Genomic DNA, 17,217 nt, shown 5'->3' on the forward strand with positions numbered 1-17,217 from the left:
CGTACGACTCTGCAGCACCGAATGACCCAACTTGAGGTTATCATCAGCCAAGGTATCAAACTTGTAAAACTTAGCAAAAGTGTTTACTAAATAGCTGCTCGGCAAAGTTGCAATGCCGAGACTCCCCGACCAGCTGCCCAGGATGAACCCACCTTTCTAGTAGAATGGGTCTTCACCTAATTCAGTAACGGCAATCCTGCCGTGGAATGAGCATGCTGAATCTTACCACAGATCCAGCGCATAATGGTCTGCATGGAAGCAGGACACCCAATCATGTTGGGAGCATACAGGACAAACAGAGCCTCTGTTTTCCTAATCTGAACCGTTCTGGTGACATAAATTTTCAAAGTTCTGACCACAGCCAGAGACTTTGACTCAACGAAGGTGTCAGTGGCCAAAGGCACCATGTGGAAAGATGAACCACCTTCGGCAGAAATTGTTGACGTGTCCTCAATTCTGCTCTATCTTCATGAAAGATCAAATAAAGGCTCTTGTGATACTGCATGGTTTGTACTGTTTTCCATGTGCTCCCAGATCTTTCAAGCAAGTAGCATGGTCAAGAAAGTTCTGTTTGAAAAGAAACAAACATTTACTGTCATTGTTATGCAAATAAACTTACATTAAAGCTAACAAGAAAGCACACTCGTTCTGTCTTTAAACTGATAAAAGAAACCCCAATAATATGGGGCATGCAAAAATTGAGATAAAACTCAGTTTTGCTCCTCTCCACGGAAATCTTTAATAAAAGGCGAAATATTTGTTAGTTCTGAAGAGAAACCAGAGCATGACCAAGATTCCACCTGTCGCCTGAGTGCCATGCCAGCAGTTCTCATTCAGCTCAAAGTGAGCACCCAATTTGAATGAAAGAAAGCAGATTTCTCACCAGGCTTCCCCTTGCTATAAACATGGTTTGTACTCTTTTCCATGTGCTCCCAGATCTTTCAAACAATTAGTGTGGTCAAGAAAGTTCTGTTTGAAAAGAAACAAACATTTACTGTCATTTCTATGCAAATGAGCTTACATTAAAGCACACTCGTTCTATCTTTAAACCAATAAAATAAAACCCCAATAAGATGGGGCATGCAAAAATTGAGATAAAACTCAGTTTTGCTCCTCTCCACGGAAATCTTTAGTAAAAGGCGAAAGATTTGTTCGTTCTGAAGAGAAACCACAGCATGACCAAGATTCTACCTGTCGCCTGAGTGCCATGCCAGCAGTCCTCATTCAGCTCAAAGTGAGCACCCAATTTGAAAGAAAGAAAGCAGATTTCTCACCAGGCTTCCCCTTGCTATAAACATGGTTTGTACTCTTTTCCATGTGCTCCCAGATCTTTCAAGCAATTAGTATAGTCAAGAAAGTTCTGTTTGAAAAGAAACAAACATTTACTGTCATTTCTACGCAAATGAGCTTACATTAAAGCACACTCGTTCTATCTTTAAACTGATAAAAGAAACCCCAATAAGACGGGGCATGCAAAAATTGAGATAAAACTCAGTTTTGCTCCTCTCCATGGAAATCTTTAGTAAAAGGCGAAAGATTTGTTCATTCTGAAGAGAAACCAGAGCATGACCAAGATTCCACCTGTCGCCTGAGTGCCATGCCAGCAGTCCTCATTCAGCTCCAAGTGAGCACCCAATTTGAAAGAAAGAAAGCAGATTTCTCACCAGGCTTCCCCTTGCTATAAGCATGGTTTGTACTCTTTTCCATGTGCTCCCAGATCTTTCAAGCAATTAGTATGGTCAAGAAAGTTCTGCTTGAAAAGAAACAGACATTTATTGTCATTGTTATGCAAATAAACTTACATTAAAGCTAACAAGAAAGCACACTCGTTCTGTCTTTAATCCGATAAAAGAAACCCCAATAATATGGGGCATGCAAAAATTGAGATAAAACTCAGTTTTGCTCCTCTCCACGGAAATCTTTAGTAAAAGGCGAAAGATTTGTTCGTTCTGAAGAGAAACCAGAGCATGACCAAAATTCCACCTGTCGCCTGAGTGCCGTGCCAGCAGTCCTTATTCAGATCAAAGTGAGCGCCCAATTTGAAAGAAAGCAGATTTCTCACCTGTCTTCTCCTTGCTATAAGCATGGTTTGTACTGTATTCCATGTGCTCCCAGATCTTTCAAGCAAGTAGCATGGTCAAGAAAGTTCTGTTTGAAAAGAAACAAACATTTACTGTCATTTCTATGCAAATGAGCTTACATTAAAGCACACTCATTCTATCTTTAAACCGATAAAAGAAACCCCAAAAAGATGGGGCATGCAAAAATTGAGATAAAACTCGGTTTTGCTCCTCTCCACGGAAATCTTTAGTAAAAGGCGAAAGATTTGTTCGTTCTGAAGAGAAACCAGAGCATGACCAAGATTTTTATCTGAAAATATGTGTTCTCCCTGCAGTTGTTGTCCCCAGATGAGAGTTCCCTTGTGCTGCCTCAGTTGAATCTCCTTTACTTGACAGGGGGATGCTCGAGCAGCGACCCTCCCCAGCTCTAGCCCAACTCCTACTTACCTGCCAGGTGAGATACTATGATCATGAAGGTGCTTCTCCCAGGGCAAGGCTCACCCATTGCACTCTGGGTGTGCTGCTTCTGCGATTTCCCCAAATGTGGGAAACTTGACTGCATAATTTGTGTTTCCCCTGGTCGGCTCTCGTATAATTCAGATCTCTTTGTCTCAGGTCTCTCTCCAGCCTAGTTTGCTGTCTGTTTCTACTTCTCTTTTCTTGAGCCGCTCCCTTCTATGCCCTTGCGCACTATCCTGACTTCTCCCGTCTGCTTACTTCGTGCCTTCCAACGCACAATGCAAACTACAGGTAGTGCTGCAGGACCCACACCCTTTTACTTGCCTTACAGAGCGTCTCTGGAGCAGTTACAGTGCCCAGCTGCTGCAAGAAATCAGCTTGAATGCTTCAGGGGCTGGGGAATAGCCAACATGAGCCCCACACCGAAGGAGGGTGGAGGTGTGTAATGCGAACTAGGGGTCATCCAAGCGCCGCAAAAGGCCGCCATGCCCTGCACGCCCCTTGTCTCTTTTCATATGCAGACGAGGGTTGAAGCCAACTTTGACCCACTGTTTGGATGACATCACCATATGCAAATCCATCTGCTGCAGGCCTTCCCCCAGGAATGCTTGCACTAGTTGTTGCATTTGGTTTGTTGTTTGGGGGTGCTTCAGTATTAGGCAGCCTTCTGCCCTCCCATGTTCATCTGAAAATATGTGTTCTCCCTGCAGTTGTTGTCCCCAGATGAGAGTTCCCTTGTGCTGCCTCAGTTGAATCTCCTTTACTTGACAGAGATGTGCCTGAGCAGCGGCCCTCCCCAGCCCTATCCCAAATCATACTTATTTTGCATAGGCGATACCATGGTCATGAAGATTGTTCTCCCAGGGTGAGGTTCATTCATTGCATTCTGGGTATGCTGACCCCTGTGATTTCCCCAAATGTGGGAAACTCGACTGCATTATTTGTGGTAGTGGGGGACTGTGTTTGTACTTTCCTCTGGTCAGCTCTGGTAAAAATCAGATTTCTTTATCTCAGATCTTCCTCTAGCCTTGTTCTTCTTTCGAGAGTTCCCTTGTGCTGCCTCAGTTGGATCTCTTTCACTTGACAGGGGGGTGCCCGAGCAGCGACCCTCCCCAGCTCTAGCCCAACTCCTACTTACCTGCCAGGTGAGATACTATGATCATGAAGGTGCTTCTCCCAGGGCAAGGCTCACCCATTGCACTCTGGTTGTGCTGCCCCTGTGATTTCCCCAAATGTGGGAAACTTGACTGCATAATTTGTGTTTCCCTTGGTCGGCTCTAGTATAATTCAGATCTCTTTGTCTCAGGTCTCTCTCCAGCCTAGTTTGCTGTCTGTTTCCACTTCTCTTTTCTTGAGCCGCTCCCTTCTATGCCCTTGCGCACTATCCTGACTTCTCCCGTCTGCTTACTTCGTGCCTTCCAACGCACAATGCAAACTACAGGTAGTGCTGCAGGGCCCACACCCTTTTACTTGCCTTACAGAGCAGCTCTGGAGCAGTTACAGTGCCCAGCTGCTGCAAGAAATCAGCTTGAATGCTTCAGGGGCTGGGGCATAGCCAACATGAGCCCCACACCGAAGGAGGGTGGAGGTGTGTAATGCGAACTAGGGGTCATCCAAGCGCCGCAAAAGGCCGCCATGCCCTGCACGCCCCTTTTCTCTTTTCATATGCAGACGAGGGTTGAAGCCAACTTTGACCCACTGCTTGGATGGCATCACCATATGCAAATCCATCTGCTGCAGGCCTTCCCCCAGGAATGCTTGCACTAGTTGTTGCATTTGGTTTGTTGTTTGGGGGTGCTTCAGTATTAGGCAGCCTTCTGCCCTCCCATGTTCATCTGAAAATATGTGTTCTCCCTGCAGTTGTTGTCCCCAGATGAGAGTTCCCTTGTGCTGCCTCAGTTGAATCTCCTTTACTTGACAGAGATGTGCCTGAGCAGCGGCCCTCCCCAGCCCTATCCCAAATCATACTTATTTTGCATAGGAGAGACCATGGTCTTGAAGATTGTTCTCCCAGGGTGAGGTTCATTCATTGCATTCTGGGTATGCTGACCCCTGTGATTTCCCCAAATGTGGGAAACTCAACTGCATTATTTGTGGTAGTGGGGGACTGTGTTTGTGCTTTCCTCTAGTCAGCTCTAGTAAAAGTCAGATTTCTTTGTTTCAGTTCTTCCTCTAGCCTTGTTCTTCTTTCGAGAGTTCCCTTGTGCTGCCTCAGTGTGTATGGTTATTAATCAAACGGTTGGTGGTTCAATCCCACTAAGGGACGTAATTGACCTTGTTATCAGATTTTGGTGATATTTAAGTAGACAAGTCAAAATTTCAAACCCCCTGTTATGGTGTAGGGTACCTGGCCTTCTCTGATGTAATCAGAGTTAGATTTGATTCAGTGATTTTATAAAAACAGCTAGGAAGCACAATTTAGCAGTGGGTTGCAGAGAAAAAGAAATATGCTGGCAAAAAAATCCAATTGAGTGATTAAACAGCTCTTCATTTTCTGGCTTTATTTTTATGCTAACAAATTTGTTCTCTGAAAAGTGTCCACAAAGCCAAGTCTCTGATTAACACCTTTGTAGGGATGGTTTTTCACCTATTACTAAATTAAACTTGCTTCATTGGAAAGGCAGAAAGATGCATCCTCATTTCAATGTCTACTGAAATAATACAGGTTGACACCAGGAAACATTAACGCCACTGCATCCTTGCTGCTTTCGCATGTGGAAGTCTGTTTAATGTGAAAACAAGGTGATATCTAATTAGCACACAGGTAAGGAATTAAGAAAATCTTTATTTAAGGGTGAAGGTGTTTCTCACAAAATCATTGCCCCAATGCATCATTGAAATTCAAGCTGGAAAGATGATTTTAATATATCACTTGTACATTTTGTATTGCTCTTCTGGTGACAATGTAGTTTGTTTTTGTCAATTACCATTTTAATAATAGGGTAAAGAAAATTAAGTGGATTTTTGAAAGAAAACAATACTGTCAATATACTATTAAAACAAATTAAAATGGTAAAAGTTAGTGTACTTTAAGTAAAAATAAAAGAGCAAAAATATCAATCCCAGTTTTGGATTACTTTAATTAACAAAAAAAATGCATATAGCATAGGATAGTTTCAATCTGCCTACCTCTGGGTTATGGGCCCAGCATTTTTCCATTGCAGTACTCTGCTGCACATGTAAGTGCAAGAGATCCTGAAGCACTCACTCATCATGGGAAAGTACCAATGTGTTTCTTCGTTGGTTGATGGAAGAAACATCTTACAAAAACTCTCCAGATTATTGACTTTTTAAAGTTTTTCTAGGAAACGTTCTAGATGAATGCTTATTAGCCTTTGTCAGTATGTACGTTTGTAAAGTGTCTCTGTGGCGCAATCTGTTAGTGTGTTTGGTTATTAATCAAAGGGTTGGTGGTTCAATCCCACCCAGGGATGTAATTGACCTTGTTATCAGATTTTGGTGATCTTTAAGTAGACAAGTCAAAATTTCAAACCCCCTTCTTATGGTGTAGGGTACCTGGCCTACTCTGATGTAATCAGAGTTAGATTTGAATCAGTGATTTTATATAAAAAAAACAGCTAGGAAGCACAATTTAGCAGTGGGTTGCAGAGAAAAAGAAATATGCTGGCAGAAAAATCCAATTGAGTGATTAAACAGCTCTTCATTTTCTGGCTTTATTTTTATGCTAACGAATTTGTTCTCTGAAAAGTGTCCACAAAGCCAAGTATCTGATTAACATATTTGTAGGGATGTTTTTTCACCTATTACTAAATTAAACTTGCTTCATTGGAAAGGCAGCAAGATGCATCCTCATTTCAATATCTACTGAAATAATACAGGTTGACACCAGGAAACATTAACGCCACAGCATCCTTGCTGCTTTCTCATGTGGAAGTCTGTTTAATGTGAAAACAAGGTGATATCTAATTAGCACACAGGTAAGGAATTAAGAAAATCTTTATTTAAGGGTGAAGATGTTTCTCACAAAATCGTTGCCCCAATGCATCATTGAAATTCAAGCTGGAAAGATGATTTTAATATATCACTTGTACATTTTGTATTGCTCTTCTGGTGACAATGTAGTTTGTTTTTGTCAATTACCATTTTAATAATCGGGTAAAGAAAATTAATTGGATTTTTGAAAGAAAACAATACTGTCAATATACTATTAAAACAAATTAAAATGGTAAAAGTTATTGTACTTTAAGTAAAAATAAAAGAGCAAAAATATCAATCCCAGTTTTGGATTACTTTAATTAACAAAAAAAAATGCATATAGCAGAGGATAGTTTCAATCTGCCTACCTCTGGGTTATGGACCCAGCATGCTTCCATTACAGTACTCTGTTGCACATGTAAGTGCAAGAGGTCCTGAAGCACTCACTTATCATGGGAAAGTACCAATGTGTTTCTTCATTGGTTGATGGAAGAAACATCTTACAAAAACTCTCCACATTATTGACTTTTTAAAATGTTTCTAGGAAACGTTCTAGATGAATGCTTATTAGCCTTTGTCAGTATGTACTTTTGCAAAGTGTCACTGTGGCGCAATCAGTTAGTGTGTATGGTTATTAACCAAAAGGTTGGTGGTTCAATCCCACCCAGGGACGTAATTGACCTTGTTATCAGATTTTGGTGATCTTTAAGTAGACAAGTCAAAATTTCAAACCCCCTGTTATGGTGTAGGGTACCTGGCCTTCTCTGATGTAATCAGAGTTAGATTTGATTCAGTGATTTTATAAAAACAGCTAGGAAGCACAATTTAGCAGTGGGTTGCAGAGAAAAAGAAATATGCTGGCAAAAAAATCCAATTGAGTGATTAAACAGCTCTTCATTTTCTGGCTTTATTTTTATGCTAACAAATTTGTTCTCTGAAAAGTGTCCACAAAGCTAAGTCTCTGATTAACACCTTTGTAGGGATGGTTTTTCACCTATTACTAAATTAAACTTGCTTCATTGGAAAGGCAGCAAGATGCATCCTCATTTCAATGTCTACTGAAATAATACAGGTTGACACCAGGAAACATTAACGCCACTGCATCCTTGCTGCTTTCGCATGTGGAAGTCTGTTTAATGTGAAAACAAGGTGATATCTAATTAGCACACAGGTAAGGAATTAAGAAAATCTTTATTTAAGGGTGAAGATGTTTCTCACAAAATCGTTGCCCCAATGCATCATTGAAATTCAAGCTGGAAAGATGATTTTAATATATCACTTGTACATTTTGTATTGCTCTTCTGGTGACAATGTAGTTTGTTTTTGTCAATTACCATTTTAATAATCGGGTAAAGAAAATTAATTGGATTTTTGAAAGAAAACAATACTGTCAATATACTATTAAAACAAATTAAAATGGTAAAAGTTATTGTACTTTAAGTAAAAATAAAAGAGCAAAAATATCAATCCCAGTTTTGGATTACTTTAATTAACAAAAAAAAAATGCATATAGCAGAGGATAGTTTCAATCTGCCTACCTCTGGGTTATGGACCCAGCATGCTTCCATTACAGTACTCTGCTGCACATGTAAGTGCAAGAGGTCCTGAAGCACTCACTTATCATGGGAAAGTACCAATGTGTTTCTTCATTGGTTGATGGAAGAAACATCTTACAAAAACTCTCCACATTATTGACTTTTTAAAATGTTTCTAGGAAACGTTCTAGATGAATGCTTATTAGCCTTTGTCAGTATGTACTTTTGCAAAGTGTCGCTGTGGCGCAATCAGTTAGTGTGTATGGTTATTAACCAAAAGGTTGGTGGTTCAATCCCACCCAGGGACGTAATTGACCTTGTTATCAGATTTTGGTGATCTTTAAGTAGACAAGTCAAAATTTCAAACCCCCTGTTATGGTGTAGGGTACCTGGCCTTCTCTGATGTAATCAGAGTTAGATTTGATTCAGTGATTTTATAAAAACAGCTAGGAAGCACAATTTAGCAGTGGGTTGCAGAGAAAAAGAAATATGCTGGCAAAAAAATCCAATTGAGTGATTAAACAGCTCTTCATTTTCTGGCTTTATTTTTATGCTAACAAATTTGTTCTCTGAAAAGTGTCCACAAAGCCAAGTCTCTGATTAACACCTTTGTAGGGATGGTTTTTCACCTATTACTAAATTAAACTTGCTTCATTGGAAAGGCAGCAAGATGCATCCTCATTTCAATGTCTACTGAAATAATACAGGTTGACACCAGGAAACATTAACGCCACTGCATCCTTGCTGCTTTCGCATGTGGAAGTCTGTTTAATGTGAAAACAAGGTGATATCTAATTAGCACACAGGTAAGGAATTAAGAAAATCTTTATTTAAGGGTGAAGGTGTTTCTCACAAAATCGTTGCCCCAATGCATCATTGAAATTCAAGCTGGAAAGATGATTTTAATATATCACTTGTACATTTTGTATTGCTCTTCTGGTGACAATGTAGTTTGTTTTTGTCAATTACCATTTTAATAATAGGGTAAAGAAAATTAAGTGGATTTTTGAAAGAAAACAATACTGTCAATATACTATTAAAACAAATTAAAATGGTAAAAGTTATTGTACTTTAAGTAAAAATAAAAGAGCAAAAATATCAATCCCAGTTTTGGATTACTTTAATTAACAAAAAAAAATGCATATAGCAGAGGATAGTTTCAATCTGCCTACCTCTGGGTTATGGGCCCAGCATTTTTCCATTGCAGTACTCTGCTGCACATGTAAGTGCAAGAGATCCTGAAGCACTCACTCATCATAGGAAAGTACCAATGTGTTTCTTCGTTGGTTGATGGAAGAAACATCTTACAAAAACTCTCCAGATTATTGACTTTTTAAAGTTTTTCTAGGAAACGTTCTAGATGAATGCTTATTAGCCTTTGTCAGTATGAACGTTTGTAAAGTGTCTCTGTGGCGCAATCTGTTAGTGTGTTTGGTTATTAATCAAAGGGTTGGTGGTTCAATCCCACCCAGGGATGTAATTGACCTTGTTATCAGATTTTGGTGATCTTTAAGTAGACAAGTCAAAATTTCAAACCCCCTTCTTATGGTGTAGGGTACCTGGCCTACTCTGATGTAATCAGAGTTAGATTTGAATCAGTGATTTTATAAAAAAAACAGCTAGGAAGCACAATTTAGCAGTGGGTTGCAGAGAAAAAGAAATATGCTGGCAGAAAAATCCAATTGAGTGATTAAACAGCTCTTCATTTTCTGGCTTTATTTTTATGCTAACGAATTTGTTCTCTGAAAAGTGTCCACAAAGCCAAGTATCTGATTAACATATTTGTAGGGATGGTTTTTCACCTATTACTAAATTAAACTTGCTTCATTGGAAAGGCAGCAAGATGCATCCTCATTTCAATATCTACTGAAATAATACAGGTTGACACCCGGAAACATTAACGCCACTGCATCCTTGCTGCTTTCTCATGTGGAAGTCTGTTTAATGTGAAAACAAGGTGATATCTAATTAGCACACAGGTAAGGAATTAAGAAAATCTTTATTTAAGGGTGAAGATGTTTCTCACAAAATCGTTGCCCCAATGCATCATTGAAATTCAAGCTGGAAAGATGATTTTAATATATCACTTGTACATTTTGTATTGCTCTTCTGGTGACACTGTAGTTTGTTTTTGTCAATTACCATTTTAATAATCGGGTAAAGAAAATTAATTGGATTTTTGAAAGAAAACAATACTGTCAATATACTATTAAAACAAATTAAAATGGTAAAAGTTATTGTACTTTAAGTAAAAATAAAAGCTAAAATATCAATCCCAGTTTTGGATTATTTTAATGAACAAAAAAAAAATGCATATAGCAAAGGATAGTTTCAATCTGCCTACCTCTGGGTTATGGGCCCAGCATGCTTCCATTGCAGTACTCTGCTGCACATGTAAGTGCAAGAGATCCTGAAGCACTCACTCATCATGCGAAAGTAACAATGTGTTTCTTCATTGGTTGCTGGAAGAAACATCTTACAAAAACTCTCCAGATTATTGACTTTTTAAAGTTTTTCTAGGAAACGTTCTAGATGAATGCTTATTAGTCTTTGTCAGTATGTACTTTTCGCAAAGTGTCTCTGTGGCGCGATCGGTTAGTGTGTTCAGCTATTAATCAAAAGGTTGGTGGTTCAATCCCATCCAGGGACGTAATTGACCTTGTGATCAGATTTTGGTAATATTTAAGTAGACAAGTCAAAATTGCAAACCCCCTCTTATGGTGTAGGGTACCTGGCCTTCTCTGATGTAATCAGAGTTAGATTTGATTAAGTGATTTTATAAAAAAAAACAGCTAGGAAGCACAATTTAGCAGTGGGTTGCAGAGAAAAAGAAAAATGCTGGCAGAAAAATCCAATTGAGTGATTAAACAGCTCTTCATTTTCTGGCTTTATTTTTATGATAACAAATTTGTTCTCTGAAAAGTGTCCACAAAGCCAAGTATCTGATTAACATCTTTGTAGGGATGGTTTTTCACCTATTACTAAATTAAACTTGCTTCATTGGAAAGGCAGCAAGATGCATCCTCATTTCAATATCTACGGAAATAATACAGGTTGACACCAGGAAACATTAACGCCACTGCATCTTTGCTGTTTTCTCATGTGGAAGTCTGTTTAATGTGAAAACAAGGTGATATCTAATTAGCACACAGGTAAGGAATTAAGAACATCTTTATTTAAGGGTGAAGATGTTTCTCACAAAATCGTTGCCCCAATGCATCATTGAAATTCAAGCTGGAAAGATGATTTTAATATATCACTTGTACATTTTGTATTGCTCTTCTGGTGACAATGTAGTTTGTTTTTGTCAATTACCATTTTAATAATCGGGTAAAGAAAATTAATAGGATTTTTGAAAGAAAACAATACTATTAAAACAAATTAAAATGGTAAAAGTTATTGTACTTTAAGTAAAAATAAAAGAGCAAAAATATCAATCCCAGTTTTGGATTACTTTAATTAACAAAAAAAAATGCATATAGCAGAGGATAGTTTCAATCTGCCTACCTCTGGGTTATGGACCCAGCATGCTTCCATTACAGTACTCTGCTGCACATGTAAGTGCAAGAGATCCTGAAGCACTCACTCATCATGGGAAAGTACCAATGTGTTTCTTCATTGGTTGATGGAAGAAACATCTTACAAAAACTCTCCACATTATTGACTTTTTAAAATGTTTCTAGGAATCATTCTAGATGAATGCTTATTAGCCTTTGTCAGTAAGTACTTTTGCAAAGTGTCGCTGTGGCGCAATCAGTTAGTGTGTAAGGCTATTAACCAAAAGGTTGGTGGTTCAATCCCACCCAGGGACTTAATTGACCTTGTTATCAGATTTTGGTGATCTTTAAGTAGACAAGTCAAAATTTCAAACCCACTGTTATGGTGTAGGGTACCTGGCCTTCTCTGATGTTTAGATTTGATTCAGTGATTTTATAAAAACAGCTAGGAAGCACAATTTAGCAGTGGGTTGCAGAGAAAAAGAAATATGCTGGCAGAAAAATCCAATTGAGTGATTAAACAGCTCTTCATTTTCTGGCTTTATTTTTATACTAACAAATTTGTTCTCTGAAAAGTGTCCACAAAGCCAAGTCTCTGATTAACACCTTTGTAGGGATGGTTTTTCACCTATTACTAAATTAAACTTGCTTCATTGGAAAGGCAGCAAGATGCATCCTCATTTCAATGTCTACTGAAATAATACAGGTTGACACCAGGAAACATTAACGCCACTGCATCCTTGCTGCTTTCGCATGTGGAAGTCTGTTTAATGTGAAAACAAGGTGATATCTAATTAGCACACAGGTAAGGAATTAAGAAAATCTTTATTTAAGGGTGAAGATGTTTCTCACAAAATCGTTGCCCCAATGCATCATTGAAATTCAAGCTGGAAAGATGATTTTAATATATCACTTGTACATTTTGTATTGCTCTTCTGGTGACAATGTAGTTTGTTTTTGTCAATTACCATTTTAATAATCGGGTAAAGAAAATTAAGTGGATTTTTGAAAGAAAACAATACTGTCAATATACTATTAAAACAAATTAAAATGGTAAAAGTTATTGTACTTTAAGTAAAAATAAAAGAGCAAAAATATCAATCCCAGTTTTGGATTACTTTAATTAACAAAAAAAAATGCATATAGCAGAGGATAGTTTCAATCTGCCTACCTCTGGGTTATGGACCCAGCATGCTTCCATTACAGTACTCTGCTGCACATGTAAGTGCAAGAGGTCCTGAAGCACTCACTTATCATGGGAAAGTACCAATGTGTTTCTTCATTGGTTGATGGAAGAAACATCTTACAAAAACTCTCCACATTATTGACTTTTTAAAATGTTTCTAGGAATCGTTCTAGATGAATGCTTATTAGCCTTTGTCAGTATGTACTTTTGCTAAGTGTAGCTGTGGTGCAATCAGTTAGTGTGTAAGGCTATTAACCAAAAGGTTGGTTGTTCAATCCCACCCAGGGATTTAATTGACCTTGTTATCAGATTTTGGTGATCTTTAAGTAGACAAGTCAAAATTTCAAACCCCCTGTTATGGTGTAGGGTACCTGGCCTTCTCTGATGTAATCAGAGTTAGATTTGATTCAGTGATTTTATAAAAACAGCTAGGAAGCACAATTTGGCAGTGGGTTGCAGAGAAAAAGAAATATGCTGGCAGAAAAATCCAATTGAGTGTTTAAACAGCTCTTCATTTTCTGGCTTTATTTTTATGCTAACTAATTTGTTCTCTGAAAAGTGTCCACAAAGCCAAGTATCTGATTAACATATTTGTAGGGATGGTTTTTCACCTATTACTAAATTAAACTTGCTTCATTGGAAAGGCAGCAAGATGTATCCTCATTTCAATATCTACTGAAATAATACAGGTTGACACCAGGAAACATTAACGCCACTGCATCCTTGCTGCTTTCTCATGTGGAAGTCTGTTTAATGTGAAAACAAGGTGATATCTAATTAGCACACAGGTAAGGAATTAAGAAAATCTTTATTTAAAGGTGAAGATGTTTCTCACAAAATCGTTGCCCCAATGCATCATTGAAATTCAAGCTGGAAAGATGATTTTAATATATCACTTGTACATTTTGTATTGCTCTTCTGGTGACAATGTAGTTTGTTTTTGTCAATTACCATTTTAATAATCGGGTAAAGAAAATTAATTGGATTTTTGAAAGAAAACTATACTGTCAATATACTATTAAAACAAATTAAAATGGTAAAAGTTATTGTACTTTAAGTAAAAATAAAAGCTAAAATATCAATCCCAGTTTTGGATTACTTTAATGATCAAAAAAAAAATGCATATAGCAAAGGATAGTTTCAATCTGCCTACCTCTGGGTTATGGGCCCACCATGCTTCCATTGCAGTACTCTGCTGCACATGTAAGTGCAAGAGATCCTGAAGCACTCACTGATCATGCGAAAGTAACAATGTGTTTCTTCATTGGTTGCTGGAAGAAACATCTTACAAAAACTCTCCAGATTATTGACTTTTTAAAGTTTTTCTAGGAAACGTTCTAGATGAATGCTTATTAGTCTTTGTCAGTGTGTACTTTTCGCAAAGTGTCTCTGTGGCGCAATCGGTTAGTGTGTTCAGCTATTAATCAAAAGGTTGGTGGTTCAATCCCATCCAGGGACGTAATTGACCTTGTGATCAGATTTTGGTAATATTTAAGTAGACAAGTCAAAATTGCAAACCCTCTCTTATGGTGTAGGGTACCTGGCCTTCTCTGATGTAATCAGAGTTAGATTTGATTAAGTGATTTTATAAAAAAAACAGCTAGGAAGCACAATTTAGCAGTGGGTTGCAGAGAAAAAGAAAAATGCTGGCAGAAAAATCCAATTGAGTGATTAAACAGCTCTTCATTTTCTGGCTTTATTTTTATGATAACAAATTTGTTCTCTGAAAAGTGTCCACAAAGCCAAGTATCTGATTAACATCTTTGTAGGGATGGTTTTTCACCTATTACTAAATTAAACTTGCTTCATTGGAAAGGCAGCAAGATGCATCCTCATTTCAATATCTACGGAAATAATACAGGTTGACACCAGGAAACATTAACGCCACTGCATCTTTGCTGTTTTCTCATGTGGAAGTCTGTTTAATGTGAAAACAAGGTGATATCTAATTAGCACACAGGTAAGGAATTAAGAACATCTTTATTTAAGGGTGAAGATGTTTCTCACAAAATCGTTGCCCCAATGCATCATTGAAATTCAAGCTGGAAAGATGATTTTAATATATCACTTGTACATTTTGTATTGCTCTTCTGGTGACAATGTAGTTTGTTTTTGTCAATTACCATTTTAATAATCGGGTAAAGAAAATTAATAGGATTTTTGAAAGAAAACAATACTATTAAAACAAATTAAAATGGTAAAAGTTATTGTACTTTAAGTAAAAATAAAAGAGCAAAAATATCAATCCCAGTTTTGGATTACTTTAATTAACAAAAAAAAATGCATATAGCAGAGGATAGTTTCAATCTGCCTACCTCTGGGTTATGGACCCAGCATGCTTCCATTACAGTACTCTGCTGCACATGTAAGTGCAAGAGATCCTGAAGCACTCACTCATCATGGGAAAGTACCAATGTGTTTCTTCATTGGTTGATGGAAGAAACATCTTACAAAAACTCTCCACATTATTGACTTTTTAAAATGTTTCTAGGAATCATTCTAGATGAATGCTTATTAGCCTTTGTCAGTAAGTACTTTTGCAAAGTGTCGCTGTGGCGCAATCAGTTAGTGTGTAAGGCTATTAACCAAAAGGTTGGTGGTTCAATCCCACCCAGGGACTTAATTGACCTTGTTATCAGATTTTGGTGATCTTTAAGTAGACAAGTCAAAATTTCAAACCCACTGTTATGGTGTAGGGTACCTGGCCTTCTCTGATGTTTAGATTTGATTCAGTGATTTTATAAAAACAGCTAGGAAGCACAATTTAGCAGTGGGTTGCAGAGAAAAAGAAATATGCTGGCAGAAAAATCCAATTGAGTGATTAAACAGCTCTTCATTTTCTGGCTTTATTTTTATACTAACAAATTTGTTCTATGAAAAGTGTCCACAAAGCCAAGTCTCTGATTAACACCTTTGTAGGGATGGTTTTTCACCTATTACTAAATTAAACTTGCTTCATTGGAAAGGCAGCAAGATGCATCCTCATTTCAATGTCTACTGAAATAATACAGGTTGACACCAGGAAACATTAACGCCACTGCATCCTTGCTGCTTTCGCATGTGGAAGTCTGTTTAATGTGAAAACAAGGTGATATCTAATTAGCACACAGGTAAGGAATTAAGAAAATCTTTATTTAAGGGTGAAGATGTTTCTCACAAAATCGTTGCCCCAATGCATCATTGAAATTCAAGCTGGAAAGATGATTTTAATATATCACTTGTACATTTTGTATTGCTCTTCTGGTGACAATGTAGTTTGTTTTTGTCAATTACCATTTTAATAATCGGGTAAAGAAAATTAATTGGATTTTTGAAAGAAAACAATACTGTCAATATACTATTAAAACAAATTAAAATGGTAAAAGTTATTGTACTTTAAGTAAAAATAAAAGAGCAAAAATATCAATCCCAGTTTTGGATTACTTTAATTAACAAAAAAAAATGCATATAGCAGAGGATAGTTTCAATCTGCCTACCTCTGGGTTATGGACCCAGCATGCTTCCATTACAGTACTCTGCTGCACATGTAAGTGCAAGAGGTCCTGAAGCACTCACTTATCATGGGAAAGTACCAATGTGTTTCTTCATTGGTTGATGGAAGAAACATCTTACAAAAACTCTCCACATTATTGACTTTTTAAAATGTTTCTAGGAATCGTTCTAGATGAATGCTTATTAGCCTTTGTCAGTATGTTCTTTTGCAAAGTGTTGTTTTGGCGCAATCAGTTAGTGTGTAAGGCTATTAACCAAAAGGTTGGTGGTTCAATCCCACCCAGGGACTTAATTGACATTGTTATCAGATTTTGGTGATCTTTAAGTAGACAAGTCAAAATTTCAAACCCCCTGTTATGGTGTAGGGTACCTGGCCTTCTCTAATGTAATCAGAGTTAGATTTGATTCAGTGATTTTATAAAAACAGCTAGGAAGCACAATTTGGCAGTGGGTTGCAGAGAAAAAGAAATATGCTGGCAGAACAATCCAATTGAGTGTTTAAACAGCTCTTCATTTTCTGGCTTTATTTTTATGCTAACTAATTTGTTCTCTGAAAAGTGTCCACAAAGCCAAGTATCTGATTAACATATTTGTAGGGATGGTTTTTCACCTATTACTAAATTAAACTTGCTTCATTGGAAAGGCAGCAAGATGTATCCTCATTTCAATATCTACTGAAATAATACAGGTTGACACCAGGAAACATTAACGCCACTGCATCCTTGCTGCTTTCTCATGTGGAAGTCTGTTTAATGTGAAAACAAGGTGATATCTAATTAGCACACAGGTAAGGAATTAAGAAAATCTTTATTTAAGGGTGAAGATGTTTCTCACAAAATCGTTGCCCCAATGCATCATTGAAATTCAAGCTGGAAAGATGATTTTAATATATCACTTGTACATTTTGTATTGCTCTTATGGTGACAATGTAGTTTGTTTTTGTCAATTACCATTTTAATAATAGGGTAAAGAAAATTAAGTGGATTTTTGAAAGAAAACAATACTGTCAATATACTATTAAAACAAATTAAAATGGTAAAAGTTATTGTACT

The 17,217-nt window shown here is 37.4% G+C and overlaps 8 non-coding genes and 1 pseudogene across 8 annotated transcripts; 4 read left to right on the plus strand and 5 right to left on the minus strand.

Annotated features, from left to right (window-relative positions):
* Positions 1-670: 670 nt before the first annotated feature.
* Positions 671-786, minus strand: LOC135036746 (U5 spliceosomal RNA). Its single transcript, XR_010231408.1, has one exon. It is a non-coding gene; the product is annotated as a U5 spliceosomal RNA (small nuclear RNA).
* Positions 787-1,061: 275 nt separating this feature from the next.
* On the minus strand, positions 1,062-1,177 carry LOC135036739 (U5 spliceosomal RNA). Its single transcript, XR_010231402.1, has one exon. It is a non-coding gene; the product is annotated as a U5 spliceosomal RNA (small nuclear RNA).
* Positions 1,178-1,451: 274 nt separating this feature from the next.
* Positions 1,452-1,567, minus strand: LOC135036742 (U5 spliceosomal RNA). The gene has a single exon (XR_010231405.1). It is a non-coding gene; the product is annotated as a U5 spliceosomal RNA (small nuclear RNA).
* A 286-nt stretch (positions 1,568-1,853) lies between these two features.
* On the minus strand, positions 1,854-1,969 carry LOC135036728 (U5 spliceosomal RNA). Its single transcript, XR_010231391.1, has one exon. It is a non-coding gene; the product is annotated as a U5 spliceosomal RNA (small nuclear RNA).
* A 270-nt stretch (positions 1,970-2,239) lies between these two features.
* Positions 2,240-2,355, minus strand: LOC135036731 (U5 spliceosomal RNA). Its single transcript, XR_010231394.1, has one exon. It is a non-coding gene; the product is annotated as a U5 spliceosomal RNA (small nuclear RNA).
* Positions 2,356-2,499: 144 nt separating this feature from the next.
* Positions 2,500-2,662, plus strand: LOC135036671 (U1 spliceosomal RNA). Its single transcript, XR_010231361.1, has one exon. It is a non-coding gene; the product is annotated as a U1 spliceosomal RNA (small nuclear RNA).
* Positions 2,663-3,333: 671 nt separating this feature from the next.
* On the plus strand, positions 3,334-3,497 carry LOC135036765 (U1 spliceosomal RNA). Its single transcript, XR_010231427.1, has one exon. It is a non-coding gene; the product is annotated as a U1 spliceosomal RNA (small nuclear RNA).
* Positions 3,498-3,649: 152 nt separating this feature from the next.
* On the plus strand, positions 3,650-3,801 carry LOC135036702 (U1 spliceosomal RNA; annotated as a pseudogene).
* A 682-nt stretch (positions 3,802-4,483) lies between these two features.
* On the plus strand, positions 4,484-4,647 carry LOC135036758 (U1 spliceosomal RNA). Its single transcript, XR_010231420.1, has one exon. It is a non-coding gene; the product is annotated as a U1 spliceosomal RNA (small nuclear RNA).
* Positions 4,648-17,217: the final 12,570 nt, after the last annotated feature.

The sequence above is a fragment of the Pseudophryne corroboree genome, unplaced genomic scaffold, assembly GCF_028390025.1.
Source record: "Pseudophryne corroboree isolate aPseCor3 unplaced genomic scaffold, aPseCor3.hap2 scaffold_652, whole genome shotgun sequence".
Lineage (NCBI taxonomy): Eukaryota > Metazoa > Chordata > Amphibia > Anura > Myobatrachidae > Pseudophryne > Pseudophryne corroboree.